General features: G+C 37.4%; 1 protein-coding gene across 4 annotated transcripts in view; it reads right to left on the bottom strand.

Annotated features, from left to right (window-relative positions):
* Positions 1 to 12,531, bottom strand: part of MAP3K13 (mitogen-activated protein kinase kinase kinase 13) — a 171,393-nt gene that overhangs the window by 92,731 nt on the left and 66,131 nt on the right. The window contains exon 1 of one of the 4 annotated variants that reach the window (XM_036850220.1): positions 2,030 to 2,095. The exons of the other annotated variants lie outside the window; for them this stretch is intronic. The gene's annotated coding sequence lies outside the window, so the exon portion shown is untranslated. Of the gene's footprint in view, positions 1 to 2,029; positions 2,096 to 12,531 lie in introns of those variants that run through there. 4 annotated transcript variants of the gene reach the window in all.

Raw genomic sequence — 12,531 nt, 5'->3', positions numbered from 1 at the left:
TTGACTGACTTTGTTTACTAAATAAATTAATTCCTACTTCTGGAGTAGCTTCAATTTTTAAACAGAAAGCCATCTATTGACAGTCACTGATACACAGGATTTTATTGTTTGATATTAAACAATTAAGAGTTATTGTTTTTTTCCCTACAAGTACACCATACATGAAAATAAATATAATCTAGAATACAGCCACTAGGAGTGGAGAGAGGGGGAGATTCTATAGCCACTCTGTGCCTTAAAGGGATAGCTTTACTTTAATAAAACCAAAGGGCAAACTGTATTTCTTTCATGGAAATGAAGCTCTCTTTGGCAAAATGTACATAAAAGAGTCTGATGAACATTTCCTAAGATGAGTCTAATTATGGAAACACATTTTTAAAAAAATCCTAAGGATTCAGTCTTTTGATCTAGCAGTGACCTAGTAGACTTTAATAATTTAAACTAACTTCGAAATTGCTACTTTCAATAGAGGCTCTGAAGGTACATACACAAAAAATGCTGAAATAAGTCTAGGTGTTTACAAATATAGGGAATTTTGTCATTTATTCAACCCAGCAGATTAAAAAATAGCAAAATATGACACCATAGTTGTCTGAGCATAGGACAAAAACCTGGTTTACAATCAGGCATAAGTTTTCCCTTCTATAACTCTAGTGAGTTCAAATGTACTCAGAAAAACAAAATGAATGAGGGCAATGTCAGATGAGAAATAAAAAGAAAATTCTAAATCCTCAGGTAATTTTGAAATGAAATGAGTTTACAGTTGGAAGATTCATTGATAAGAATAATTCAAAAGATATCATTAGAGCCATAATTTAGAAGCCTTGTTTCATGAGGAGATTATAATCTGAAAATCTCAAAACTAAGAATTGATTATACAAGGTAAACAAGATAAGGCTAAATGATAAAAAATAACAGACATTTTGTGTTCTCTCTCACTGGAAAGAACAACTGGGTACATGCTGCTGACTAGACTATAAACTGCTCTAAGTGAGGCAGTTGGAAAATGCTATTAGATTATATGGGTTGAGGAGCTGCCCCAGGGGTAGAACATGTCACAATGTCACATCCCTCTTCTTTACTACCACAACTTTCACCAGAATCAACCAGAGCCTTGGAAAACAAATTCAGTCACAAAGACTAACTTTCTGTTAAAACTCCAATCAAACTATCAAACCAACTTAATACCTGGAACATCAGAAGTTTTCCGTGTTCCCCAGACACAGTGGAATAAACGATTTTCAGTTGGAAGTTCATCTTAGAAAAATGCTCATGCGCATTTCTAGGCATATAATTACGGGATATACTAAGAAACCACTTCTTAGTTTTCATTAGGGGATATTTAACAAATCAGAATTTAAGGATAATTCCCCTTTTGCCTCTGGTGCAGGCTTTAGGTTTTTGAAAACGTAAATAAAACGTACAGAGTGACATAAAGAGCTATAAATATGTATACATATACGACTACAGCTCCCATAATAAAAGCTTTTGGAAAAAAAAAAAGATTGAACTGGTATTCATCTTCCCCAAACTGCAATCCCAAGATATTGACTGTTATACAATTATGAAACAAAGGCAAGGTGAAGGGTGAGAAACAACAGAAAGGACGGCAGAAAGGAAGACAAGTGCTCATCAGGCTAGAACCTGCTCTGTCTAGCTGGCCCGGCTTTCTCCAGCACCTTTCTGGTACCAGTTCTGGGCTTCTCCTATAATGCAATTCACATCATCGCTCAGAGAGATGAATCTCCCTTTAAGGAAAGCCAAGCCAGCATCCAGAGGTAACGTGCAGAACCGTAAATGAAAAATGTCCACGTCTAGCAGGCAGACAAGCAAAGGAAAACCAGCTGTCAGTTTCAGAGGCTCCTAGCTGTAACGGGGTTTCAGGTTTCTCTTTGCTTCTGTCTGTCTCTCTCATCGTGTCTCCTTCAATAATATCAGTTTTCTAATCACCTCAAATCACAAATACATTCTCCATCTGTCCTTGTGAAATAAATGCTGATGAAACAGAAAAACAGAGTGCGATACTCACAACAATGAAGAATTCCTACACATGCCGTTCCATTTTCTTGCTTTAAAAAGATGTAAGGTTAATTTAAAAAGCCTTGCAGAATTAGAAAAATAAGGGGGAGGGGGATTCTACCCACACAATCCTCCCGCCCACCGCAAAGGAGCCCGAAGGCTTGCTGACGTCACAGATTCATGAATGGATGTAAATTGGGCTGGTTTAGGATTCCGCACAGACTTCGCTGTGGTGTGTGCTGTGAAAAAGAAAGGGAGGGTCCAGAGCAGCCCCGGCCAATAGAGTTCAGGCAGTCATGGCCTGCCTTCTTTCAGAAGGAATCTGGTCACAGAATAAACAGAGCCCACCAATCAGGGGCGTCTGCCACTGCCTTAGGACAGACTGGCAGTCTGAGGAAGGAGGGTGTGCGTGTGTGTGTGCGCGCGCGTATGTGTGTTTGTGTGTGTGTGTGTGTGCAAGCGCTGCAATAGTCATAAAAACATTATTATTGCTACTGAATGAGGGCAGACTGGCAGCCTGAGGAGGGAGGGTGTGTGTGCGCGCGCGTATGTGTGTGTGTGTGTGTGTGTGTGTGTGTGTGTGTAAGCGCTGCAATAGTCATGAAAACATTATTATTACTACTGAATGAGGGAATCAGAATTTTGGTGAAATCAGTGCATGCATATAGAAGATATCACAATCTTTTATTCATTAGAGCTATTTTCTTTAACCCTTTTCTTGCTGTTCAACAATGTGCCTGATCTGATGTGATAAAAACAAATCAAAGTCAGAGAAAGAGTCTCTAAAACTGATGCCCAGTAGACAAGTATGCCCTGCACACCAAGACTTGTAAAAGCAAAATAGTAGAGAAATAATAATGGGAATAACAACCTAACGATTAAGGAAATAGATAAGAAAATATTACATAAATGTAATTGTTTGGTAGAACAATATCACCTTGCTGACATTTGCGATGAATCAAAAGTGGGTGTGAAAGAGTAATTTACTGCTACATTTAAATAAGGTAGGGCATTTCCTCATTGGCTTATTAAACTTCTGACATTCAATTAAGATGCAGCTCCAAAAGAGCTGTTAATGTTTCTTTGAGCTAATTTTTGTTTTAGTAAGATGTCTTATTACTAATAACAAAAACAGCTATAATTAAATTCCCAAAGAGCTCATGATATTAAACAAATTTTTCTTATTTAAAAAATTTTAACAGCTTTATTGAGGTGTAATTGCTATACAAAGAACTACTATATTTAATGTGTACAATTTGATAAGCTTGGAACTATGCAAATACCCATGATACCATAATCACAGTCAAGGTAGTAGAAATATCTGACATTTCCCAGAGTTCCTCGTGTTCCTTGGGTTTTTTGTTATTGCTGATACTGTTGTTAGTTTTTGTGGTAAGAACATTTAACATGAGACCTACTCTCAGCAAATTTTGAAATGCACAATAAAATACCATATTGTTAGCTATAGGCGCTATATTGTACAGCAGACCTCTAGAACTTATTCATCTGGTATAACTGAAACTTTATACCCATTGAATAACAAATCCCCATTTCCCTCTCCCCTCAGGCCCTGGAAACCACTATTGTATTCTCTGCTTTCATGAGTTTGACTATTTTGGATAACTCGTATAAGTGGAATCAAGCAGTATTTGTCTTTTTTGTGACTCGCTTATTTTACTTAGCATAATGTCCTCCAGGTTCATCCATGTCGCAAACGGCAGAATTTCCTTTTTAAAGGCTGAATAATATTCCATTGTACATACAGTATATACATTTTCTGTATTCATTCATCTGTCAATGGACACTTGGGTTGTTTCCATATGTTGGCTACTGTGAATAGTGCTGCAATAAATATGGGAGTGCAGATATCTCCTTGAGATCCTGATTTCAATTCTTTTGGATATATACCCAGAAGTGAGATTGCTGGATCCTATGGTAGTTCCATTTTTAATTTTATGAGAAATCTACATACTGTTTTTCATAGCTGCTGCACTATTTTACATTCTCTTCAAAAGTGTACAAGGGTTCCAATTTCTCCACAACCTTCCCAACACTTGTTATCTTTTTAAAAAATAATAAGCCATCCTAAGAGGTGTGAGGTGATATCTCATTGTGGTTTTGATTTGCATTTCCCTGATAATTAATGATGGTGGGCACCTTTTCATATACCTATTGGCCATTTGTATGTCTTCTTTGGAGAACTGTCTGTTCAAGTCCCTTACTCATTCTTGACATCAGTCTTGGCAATAATTTCTTGAAATGACACCAAAAGCAGAGGCAACAAAAGCAAAAATAGACAAGTGGGACTATATCAAACTAAAAAGCTTCAGTCAACAGAATGACAAGGCAACCTACAGAGTAGAAGAAAATATTTGTAAACCAGATATATTGTCTGATAATGGGTTAATTTCCAAAAAATACAAGGAACTCATACAACTCAGTAGCAAAAACAAAACAAAACAACCCCCCCCAAAAAAAACAACAAAAAAACTTGTGACACTGTTTACTCTTTTTTTTTAGCTTAGTATCGTCAACAAAATTTTAAAAATTTTTATTGGAGTATAGTTGATTTACAATGTTGTGTTAGTTTCTGTTGTACAGCAAAGTGAATCAGTTATACATATACATATATCCACTCTTTATTTTAGATTCTTTTCCCATATAGGTCATTAAAGAGTATTGAGAAGTGTTCATTTTTTCCTCTTCATTTTAAATTTTTTCAAAGTTACACAGAAGTGGAGATTAATATAATTTATTGCCCTGTATCCCATCATTTCACTTTACAATTACCAATACTTTACTAATACTGATCATATCTTTTTTGAACTTTGGGAATGACCTTAAATCCTTGAAACTGGAACAATGGTGGTTAATATAAGGCCTTGGTTATAAGGTGTCCAGTAACCAAGAACATTCTGAACAGATATCTGCTCTATCTCTCAATCAGATTATTTGTACAGCTGAGAGAAGGAGAGCGGTTGCCTGTTTCTATGTGGTTATAAAGGGTTCAAACCTGACACTAGTAAGTACTGCTCACTGCTTACCTCACTTGGGGGAAAAAGACACCCAACTTCCCAGGACTATTTTATATGCAGGAAAGATGTTCAGTATATTGTTCTATATACTCAAGCAATAAAATATCACTGGCAAACAACATATTCAACAAATTTCTCTAAAGGAGCTTATTGTGGTATGTCACTATGGAAAAGACAGACCAAAGAAATTTACCCATGCGACATGGGTGTGCTCAAGACCAATGTAGTACTGGTACATTCCTAGTAGGCCTGAGTGCACCACACTAATCTATATCAATCAATATGTCCATGTACCAGGATTATTTTAGAACCCACAAATGGAAAGAAGATGAATATACATCTCTGTTTCCTTCAACAGCAATCAAAGCCAACCAGGATACACTGGAAGAATTGGATTTATTAAAAAAACAAAAAATAAACAAACAAAACAAACACTTCCAAATAATACAGACTAACTAATACAGGCAACCTCTTTGTGGAACATGTCAATGAGATGGCCAAATCTGCTACAGAAGCTAACACGTTGCCTGTAAGCTCTGAGAGCAACATCACTACTCAATCAAGGATCAGGGTAGGTCTCTGAAGCAATTCAACAAAACAGAGTATATAAATGGTTCTAATAACAGCCACCTAAGATATTGGTTTAATACGTAATCTGGCAAATAAAAATTAGCTGGCTCTACAGACTTGCCATTTTAGTAAGATGAACTTTAGTCTGGGTTAGCATGCCTCCCTAGAGCACAGAAATACCAACTGGGCCAACAAAAACTTCTCTATGTCAAACATCGTGGGAAATCATTGGGAAGATAAGTTGTATCCCCAAATTACAGAAACTGCACAGGTTATTCTTCAAGGAGGCCAATGTTGTTTTAGGGACAGAATTTGGAAGGTAGGGAAAGGGGGCCATGAAAAACGTACATCCTAGAGCAATACTTCCTGAGAACTTCTTGTGATGATAGAAATGTTCTATAATTTGCACTGTCTCATACATTAGCATTTGAAATGTGGCCAGTATGACTGAGGAACTGAATTTTAAATTTTATTTAATCTTAATTAATTAATTAATTTATTTATTTATTTATTTTTTTTAAACATCTTTATTGGAGTATAATTGCTTTACAATGGTGTGTTAGTTTCTGCATTATAACAAAGTGAATCAGTTATACATATACATATGTTCCCATATCTCTTCCCTCTTGCATCTCTAATTAATTAATTAATTAATTAATTAAATTAATTTAAATTGAAAAATAAATAGTCACATGTGGCTAGTGGCTACTGAATGGGACATTGCACCTCTAGAGATATTAAGCCAAGTCCCATAGTCACAAGTAATTTTTTATTTCAGCACGTGGGCATACTAAGTGTGGAGCACTACAAAGCCATTATCAAGGTGAGTAAGCTCTTTAAAGAACCAAATGAACCTCTTCAAATTTCAGTAATGACTAGAAGATGACTGGTCTCCTTTCCCAAGAAGATATTCAAAACTCATTATTAGGAAAAAATTTAAGAATAGAAGTTAAGGTACAATTATTCTGGCATAAAAATGTGAGCTATTCTAGAGTTGGTTTTTTTCTTGAGAAAAAAAAATGTGTTTTTTTTAAAGGAAAATGACTCAGTTAAGCCAGAACCTAAGAGAAGTTAAAGTATTATGACCCAGTGACAATTTTTGTCATAAACACCAAGAAAAAGAAAGAGTATGATGACCTCAGTTCTAATGCATGAAGATTCGGATTTCCTTCACAGGCACCAATGTGGTTAGAAGCTAGTAAAGAGATCTGGGTTCAAATCCTGACTCTGTTATTTATTAGTTATGTATGTTCAGGTAAACCTGAGTGTCAGTTTCTCATTATTAGAGGGAGGATGAAATGTACAGTGTGGGGAATATAGTCATTAATAATGTAACATCTTTGTATGGTGACAAAGGTGGTCAAAAGGTATGAACTTCCAGTTATATGATAAATAGGTACTAAGGATGTAATGTACAACATGATTAATATAATTAACACTGCTGTATGTTATATATGAAAGTTAAGAGAGTAAATCCTAAGAGATCTCATCACAGGGGAAAAATGTTTTTTCTTTTTTTTCTTTTGTATGTATATAAGATGATAGATATTAACTAAACTTATGTGGTAGTCATTTCATAACGTATGTAAGTCAAATCATTATGTTGTACACCTTAAATTCATACAGTGTTGTATGTCAATTATATCTCAATAAACCTGGAAGAGGAAAAATAAAGTGGGGATAATAGGCTATGCCTATTACGTGAAAGTTAAGTAAAATAACACATGTAAAGACTTCAGTACAGGGACTTCCCTGGTGGCGCAGTGATTAAGAATCTGCCTGCCAACGCAGGGAACATGGGTTCGATCCCTGGTCCGAGAAGATCGCACATGCTGCGGATAAATAAGCCCATGCACCACTACTACTGAGCCTGTGCTCTAGAGCCTGCGAGCCACAACTACTGAAGCCCGCACACCTACAGCCTGTACTCCACAATAAGAGAAGCCACCGTGATTAGAAGCCCGCGCACCGCAACGAAGAGTAGCCCCCGCTCAGTTCGCCGCAACTAGAGAAAGCCCACGCACAGCAACGAAGACCCAGCACAGTCCAAAAAGAAAAAAAAAAAAAGACTTAAGCACAGTACCTGCATATAGAAGATATGCAGAAAATGATACTGATAGCTCTCTTTGTTTCATTGTTGTTGTTAGAATAAACAAAATAAAGATTCTTTATTGTGCTTATGATAAAGCTTGAACAGATCTTTGCAGGAAATTTAAAAAATATGTATTAGTGACACGTCTTCCAAAGAAAAGCTCACCCAAATCATTTTCCTTTGGTAGGTTGAGGAATACTTTCTGAGGTTCTGAAGGTGAGTGGGGTAAAACCCTGAGGAAGTTAAGGGAGGTGACCAGAAATTCTCTTTATCAAAAAAAAGCTAAATTTTCCTACATAAAGATGTATTTTCATGAACTAATATAAAAAACAATCTGTCTAATAGGTGAGAACACTAGTCAGAATTCTCCACTTCCGTATCAGAACATTAACCCTAACTTTCCCTGTTTCCAAAGTATACGGTTCCTCAAACAACAATTCCTTTTTTTTTTTCCTTCACTTAAACTATGAGAGATTGTGACTAAGGCTCTGAGTGGGTCTTTCTAATCCGGAGAGTCCCAGGTCACATCCTCTACCTCCTCATTCTTTTTATTTTTTTTAATTTTTAAAATTTATTTTTATTTTTTATTCAGACAACATTTTCAATATTCACATTTCAACATTCAAAGGCCTCGGCAGACTATTACTTGAACTTTGTTGTTGTTGCTGTCCAGCTCCCAGGAAATGTGTCCATGAGAAAGTGATTTTTAAGAACCATCTAAGGAAAAACATTCTCATAAATACTACTAAAATCTGTCCTTGCATCAAAGGAGATAGAGAGATAATCAGAAAGCTACATGCTACCTAAATGTCATTAGCTTAGTACTACTTAGCAGAATAACTATCATTGAGCTACACTTCTATGTTATGGTTTTCCTTTTATTATAAGGGACAGCCATATTGCTTTTACGTTGTCCATTATCTTGCGTGATGTCTCACACGTAATAATTCACACGAGGAGTTCGTTTTAGAACTCAATACCAGGGACTTCCCTGGTGGTGCAGGGGTTAAGAATCTGCCTGTCAATGCAGGGGACATGGGTTTGAGCCTTGGTCCAGGAAGATCCCACATGCTGCGGAGCAACTAAGCCCGTGCGTCACAACTACTGAGCCTGCGCTCTAGAGTCCGTGAGCCACAACTACTGAGCCTACGTGCCACAACTACTGAAGCCCACACGCCTAGAGCCCGTGCTCTGCAACAAGAGAAGCCACCGCAATGAGAAGCCTGTGCACCACAACGAAGAGTAGCCCCCGCTCACCGCAACTAGAGAAAGCCTGCAAGCAGCAACAAAGACCCAACACAGCCAAAAAAAAAATAAATAAATAAATTCATTTTTTAAAAAAAAGATTATCATACTAAGTGAAGTAAGCCAGACAGAGAAAGGCAAATACCATATGCTATCACTTATATGTAGAATCTAAAAAAAAAAAAAAAAAAGATACAAATGAACTTATACGTAAAACAGAAACAGACCCCACAGACATAGAAAACAAACTTATGGTTACCAAAGGGAGAAGGGTCGGGGGGGACCTGAAACTAACACAACATTGTAAATCAACTATACTTCAATAAAAATAAATTAAAAAAAAATAAAGTCAGTGACTTTTATCAATTTGTACTATATATCAACTATTATGCTAAGGGCCTCATATAAATACCTCAATTAATACAATGATTTGAGTAGGTATTTTGATCCCCGTTTTAAGATTTGGAATGTGAGACACAGAAAAGCTAAATAATTTGAAATCACAAAGCCAGTTTAAAAAAAAAAGGGCAGCAGTTTCCAGAACCTATGCGCTCATTATACTAGTCTGTTTGTAAGAGAAAAATAACTTGACTGGGAGTCTCAAACAAAAAGCATCCAAACAACTGGATATGTTTTCAGAGGAATATGTATGGTCATCCATTTTAAAAGTTATGCTACAGTAATTATTGAAGAAGTCCATTTTAAGGGTATGATCCACAGGCCTGTGAATAATCCATGGCCTGGCAGCCTGATCTGTGATAGTGGTAAGAGCAATAACAGGCAAATGAAAAGCAAGCTGTTAGAATTTATTTCATGAAATGAATTGTTCAGGACCACCCAGGCAGACTATATGCACAGAGCCCTAGGAAAAGAGGCACCTGAAATATTTACTTTTGATGGACTCAGATATTTGACATATTTGTTTTAAAGAATCAAAGTTGTTGTTGTTGGGAAAATAAGAATTTAACAGATCTCATATATACATATATATATATATGTATATGATCTAAAATATGACACAAATAAACCTACCTACAAAACAGAACAGACTCACAGACATAGAGAACAGACCTATGGCTGCCAAGGGGGAGGGGGTGGGAGAGAGGTGGATTGGGAGGTTGGGGTCAGCAGATGCAAACTACTATATACAGGATGGATAGACAACGAAGTCCTACTGTATAGCACAGGGAACTATATTCAACATCCTGTGATAAGTCATAATGGAAAAGAATATGAAAAAGAATATATATAATATAACAAATATATACCCAAATCACTTTGCTGTACAGCAGAAATTAATGCAACATTGTAAATCAACTATACTTCAATAAAAAATTAATTTAATAGGCCATGAGTATCATTTTAAAAATTAGATAAAATAGAACAGAAAATAGTATAGCCCATGTGGTGAAGTTAAGTATATTGTTTCAAGAAACTTGTTATATGTGTGTAATGGGACACTATAAAAGCTATGCTTCCCACTGTGCGTTGTGGTACAAAAACTTTAAAAATCACTATTCAATGATATATACGTATAATACATATCTGTTTCTTGTTATTTTTTTATGTCCCGTATTATATACCATGTCTTTTGTGCTAAAATATCTTCTTTATATAGTTGTGCTCTTTCAGAGGTTTGGATATCTAATTTCCAAAAATAAAAATTGGGAACAAATCTGGTCCTAGACATTCTTTGTAAAAAATCTTGTCCTTCACTTTACAATTTACAGGGTATTTTAAAATAGGGTATATGTTAGTCTCATTTTATACGTGAGAAAATTAAGGTTCAAGAAGATGGGTTCATCTAATCCAGCTCTATCTAAACTCTGTAACCTACTGACATACTTTTAAATTCTATCCATTACCTCTTGTCTCTCCCCTGTTAAAGATCTGTCTACGATCATTCAATGACTAAAATCTAAAATGAGTTTAAAAAGTGAAAATGCAAAGATGAAAAGGCCCGTTTGTAGTATCAAGGAGCTTTGCTAAGATGAGTAACAACACAAAATGGTGAAAGTGCTAAGTTAGGCAGGAATGCTTTACTTGAGGTTGGAAAACAATACCAGAAGGAAGTTAACTAACATTTGGGGGTGGGAATATTCTTCCATGCATGGGACTTTTCTACATAATGCAAAATGTTTAGCAACCCACCCCTCCTCCACCCCCCACCATGCCTGTAACAGCCCTAGTCTTAGCCATAGCTAAAAAAATCACCCATGTTATTTGTCTCTGTAGGAGCTAGGGGATTGAGCCTCACCCAGTTTGAGGCTTACAGGTTAGGCTACAGAGTGGTGCCCTCTGCTGCCCTCTGTTGACATAGAAAGGTAAGATCAAGCCCTTAGCTGAAAAAAATGTGTCCTATCCCTTGGAGAAAAATGTCCCAAGAACAGCCTGGTGTTGAGGCTCAGTGAGAGCTCTGGGAATGTGGGGTGAGGCTGAGTAAAGGCTGGGAGCCACTCTTCCTGGTCCAGACGATAGCCAGTATTTGCCATTTGCCTGTCTTTGGCAAGTTGGTATGTTTGTAAAGGGAATAAAGGCTTGTCTTATACAAACACACCTTGTCCTTATGCTGCAGTTTGCCCAGGGCTTGAACCAAGCCTTCTTCTCTTTCTGATAGAATGATGATTTTGAGCTGGGTGGTTACAGTCAGTTATAAAAGTAGGTAAACTTGAAGGGGGAAGATTTGAGGAAACTGGATATGAGCAAATAGGACAATTCTTCCAAGGTAGTTCTTATCAAATGTAAAACTGGTAAGGCACACACCAGCACTTTTCATTCCCATATTGGATTACAGTGTACAAGTTCACAGAGAAAAAACCAGAAGTCAGAGTGGAGAAGATGTTAACACAGAGTCAGTAAAGTGTGGCCTGCTTTTAAAATGAGCTTTATATGGCTACCCATAAACAGCTCACTCTGTGTAGACCCACACTCAGCACTGCAGTCAGCTCTTTATTATTCACACTAATGAAGGGAACAGAGAAGACAGAACCCAAAAATCTTTCAGAGAAAGATCTGTTTTAAAGTTTCTCATAAATAGAGGAGGACCTTCAAGATGGTGGAGGAGTAAGACGTGGAGATCACCTTCCTCCCCACAAATACATCAAAAATACATCTACATGTGGAACAACTCCTACAGAACACCTACTGAATGCTGGCAGAAGACCTCAGACTTCCCAAAAGGCAAGAGACTCCCCACCTGGGTAGGGCAAAAGAAAAAAGAAAAATCAGAGACAAAAGAATAGGGACGTGACCTGTACCTCTAGGAGGGAGCTTGTGAAGGGGGAAACGTTTCTACACACTAGGAAGCCCCTTCACTGGTGGGGATGGGGTGGGGGGAAGCTTCAGAGCCACAGAGGAGAGCCCAGCAACAGGGGTGCAGAGGGCAAAGCAGAGAGATTCCCGCACAGAGGATCGGTGCCGGCCAACACTCACCAGCCCGAGAGGCTTCTCTGCTCACCCACTGGGATGGGTGGGGGCTGGGAGCTGAGGCTCAGGCTTCACTGGTCAGATCCCAGGGAGAGGACTGGGGTTGGCTGTGTGAACACAGCCTGAAGGGGGCTAGTGCACCAC

Source organism: Balaenoptera musculus, chromosome 4 (assembly GCF_009873245.2).
Source record: "Balaenoptera musculus isolate JJ_BM4_2016_0621 chromosome 4, mBalMus1.pri.v3, whole genome shotgun sequence".
In the NCBI taxonomy this organism is placed as follows: Eukaryota; Metazoa; Chordata; class Mammalia; order Artiodactyla; family Balaenopteridae; genus Balaenoptera; species Balaenoptera musculus.
The sequence above is the reverse complement of the archived record's forward strand: the minus strand, read 5'-3'. Positions and strand labels throughout refer to the sequence as shown.